Source organism: Limulus polyphemus, unplaced genomic scaffold (genome assembly GCF_000517525.1).
Source record: "Limulus polyphemus unplaced genomic scaffold, Limulus_polyphemus-2.1.2 Scaffold4146, whole genome shotgun sequence".
Taxonomy (NCBI): Eukaryota; Metazoa; Arthropoda; class Merostomata; order Xiphosura; family Limulidae; genus Limulus; species Limulus polyphemus.
Window position 1 is genome coordinate 92,737 of NW_013669756.1, and position 3,991 is coordinate 96,727.

Consider the following 3,991-nt stretch of genomic DNA (forward strand, 5'->3'; position numbering starts at 1 on the left):
AGTCATCACCCCCCACCGCCAACTCTTGGGCTACTCTTTTACCAACGAATAGTGGGATTGACCGTCACATTATAACGCCCCACGACTGAAAGGGCGAGCATGTTTGGTGGGACAGGGATTCGAACCCGAGACCCTCAGATTGCGTGTCGAGCGCCTTATCCACCTGGCCATGCCGGGCCCCTTAATATTGAACTGATAGACTAGAGAGAATATATTTAAGTCAGCAGTATCCACCATCAACTCTCGGGCTACTGTAGTCTGATCGAATAGTAGGATTGGACTGTCACTTTTATAGCTCACTCACGACATCAAAGTGCGGAGCGCGTTTTGTGGGATTAGTTCGCGAATAATTAATCTTCAAAGTCACACTCCGGGCACATTAAACACTGAGCCAATTCTGGTTTCATTTGAAAAGAGAACGTGTTACACGCGTAACAGGGGAAAACTTGGCATAATGAACGAATAAACTACTATCAACTGACGCAAAACTACCCGGTTTAAATACACTAGCTGCTAGCTTACGCTTTCTAACGTTTTCGAAGTAAAATGCATATCAATTTTTTGAAGGAGTGGACTAATGCTATTATTTCGAATAATCCACATAAAAAATATCTCGTTTCTAGTTAAAGAGATGATAACAACAAAAATGGTTCAATAATAAGTAAAAATCATATGAGCCAGAAAGAGAATGTATAGTGTATGTTATAAGAGAATGTATAGTGTATGTTATAAATGACATTGTGTCCATATGCCTGTAAGTAACGACATTTTTCCAACTTTCCGACTTCTGATCACACATCTTTATGATTTCAGTGTAAATTTTCCAATTACCTCCTACTGCCATTAAAAAATCGTCAATTACTTTACGGGACATGTAAAAACATTTAATAAAAACTATATATATTCAAAAATATGAAATACAGAATTGTATGCTAAATTTAATGGGAAATTGTATTCATTGATAGCTCTTCAAAAATTAGATTTGTTTCCAATGGATACAACTTCCCAATAAATTTAGCATGCATACCGTACTTTTACTACTTTATCATAGAGTCAGTAGACTCTATATGTAGGGATGGCCAAAGGTACTCAATATGCATAATACAAATATGCACACTAAAAAAGTCAACAATGACAGAGTTTTACTTTAAAAGATGATTGCCACTCACTTTTATTTGTTTCTCTAATCAACAAACCAAAATCAAGGCAAGAAGCCATTGCTAAGATACCAAACCAGAAAGTGACCAACCCATCACGTTGTTCCTCTTTTTTCTACTCGTTTCAGTCAAGATAACTCTTCAACTAATTTATCACTAATATCAGTCTAAACCTAAATCCACTCTATGTGTTTCTGGGCAGCAAACGATGTCATCGTTTAGTCATAATAACTGGTAGTAATTTAAAAAAACAAGAGAGAATCCTCAATAGCCGCGGCACTTGAAATTCTTTTAGGTAGGATTAGAGTAAATTAATCTATGAGACCTTTGTTTCCATTTTTATTATCTATATTTTTGTGCGCCAGCAATACCAAGCGTGGGGCGCGCGTATAACCGATTCGATTTTATCACTCATCAGGATCTCTACCAGCCTACCCTCAAATTGAAATTCTTTTAGGCAGGATTAGAATATATTAATCTATGCGACCTTGGGCGTGGTCAAATACATCAATCAAAAGGGTTTGACCTCCTGAGTCTGAAACTGTAATTAGATCTCAAATCGGTCAAGAGGTGACGGACTATGAGCTAAATGTTTGTACTTAAGAACAAAAACTCAGAGCTGCGGCGAAAAATAATAATTATAGTGTAAACGATGTTATCATTACCCCCTGAAGTTAGCTTTTTTTACAGCAATCTGGTGTTCCAGTAAATAGCTTAAGTACATGGTGTAATAGGAATTACCAGCCAATAATAGCTGAACATTAGATGACTATAACATTTAGAATGCTCAGTGCTTTGTACACGATACAATCGGTGTCTTTATGGAGCCAATCCCTATGTTATGTATGAAGTGTAGGAATAAAAAAAATAAATACACATAATACTAAAGTTTATTACACACATTCATAGAATACACTAGCTTTCAGTCAGGGAGAAACATCACAAAACAAGTAATAAAAAACTTTTTTTTAAATATAAAACGATGTAGGGATGACAGTGCCAAAAAGAATGCAAACAAGAATATAGGAATAATATAGCTATACATAGACCATCCCTACATGACTTTCAATGTTAGAATTTAATGTTACGCTGTAAAATGCATACTTGATCTAATATTGCTTCAGTTGAAAGTTATATAATCGTGACTGTTGGTATGCTCTTTGTTTATCATAATATCATGGTCATGTCGGGGTAGGCATCAATGTAGTGTAACTAATAGCCTAGGACTTACGTACAAGGAAAACCAAGTTGAGTCAAAACATATCTTGATTATTACAGACTCTTGCTACAAGGTAGGTCGAGTTGACCGACCTCGTAACCATTTTGTACTTGCGCATTTTAAAATGCGACATTAAATTTTAATATTGTAAGTCATGTAGGGTTGATCTATGTATAGCTATATCATCCCTATATTCTTGTTTGCATTATTTTTGGCAGTGCCATCCCTACATCATTTTACATTTACAAAATGTTTCTATTAGTTGTTTAAAAATAAGTATAATAGATTTTTAGCACAAAGCTAGACAATGGGCTATCTGTGATGTGTCCACCACGGGTATCCAAACCCGATCATTAGCTTTATAAGCCCTCAAACTTGTCGCTGGAACTAAATCACCCTAAAATGGTTTAAGGATACTATTCAAACTCGTTCAACAAATGAGAGGGTACAATAGGGAAACGTCATGTCGATACGAGTTTTTCAACTATCTAAGCCAACCAAACCCAGATATAGTGTATCTTTTCATGCTTATACCAGAACCAAATCTAATAGGAGTCAGATGTCGAAAAAATTAGTCTTACATCACAACAGTGTTGCTATATATTAAACTTCTCTACAGATAAAAGAACTATATATCAAAACCAAGGCTATTGGATGTTCGACTTCTGACACAGAAGCTACCATATACGTCATACTCCTTCACACAGAGAAGATGCTAGATGTCACAATTTACATATAGAAGTAATCCATATTCCAGAAGTAGTTTTCAACAAAACCGAAACTACTAGTTATGTCTACACATACACACAGTTAGCTTAATAAAGAATCGAGACAAAAAAATCAGAATCAAAGTCACCAAGAATCAGACTTCTACAGCAAGTAAACGTTATTAGGATAAAGGTTAATAAATATCTGACTTCTAAAACAAAACAAAAGTGTGGTGTACATCACTACCAAAGCAGTTTATATCAAAATCAAGCTACTTTATGTCAAATGTCCACACACAGAGGTAGTTTATATCAAAACCAAGTTACCTGATGTCAAAATGTTCAAATATACATACACAAGTAGTTTATATCAAAACCAAAGCTACTTGATGCCAGATGTACACAAGCACAGGTAGTTTATATCAAAAACAAGCAACATGACATCAGATGTCCACACATACACACACAGGTAGCTTGTATCAAATCCAAAACTACTTGATGTCAGATGTCCACACATACACAGGTAGTTTATATCAAAATCAAGCTACTTGGTGTCAAATGTCCACACACACACACACACACTAGTAGTTAATACCAAAACTAAAGCTACTTGATGTCAAATGTCCACACAAACAACACAGATAGTTTATATCAAAACCAAGCTACTTAATGTGAAATGTCCACACATACACAGGTAGTTTGTATCAAAATCAACTACTTGGTGTCAATGTCCACACACACACACACTAGTAGTTAATACCAAAACCAAAGCTATGTGATGTCAAATGTCCACACACACACACACTAGTAGTTAATACCAAAACCAAAGCTATGTGATGTCAGATGTCCACACACACACACACTACACACTAGTAGTTAATACCAAAACCAAAGCTATGTGATGTCAG

The 3,991-nt window shown here is 35.6% G+C and overlaps 1 protein-coding gene across 1 annotated transcript in view; it reads right to left on the minus strand.

The window, feature by feature from the left end:
- Window positions 1-3,991, minus strand: part of LOC111088629 (melanotransferrin-like) — a 15,268-nt gene that overhangs the window by 6,159 nt on the left and 5,118 nt on the right. The window lies entirely within an intron of this gene.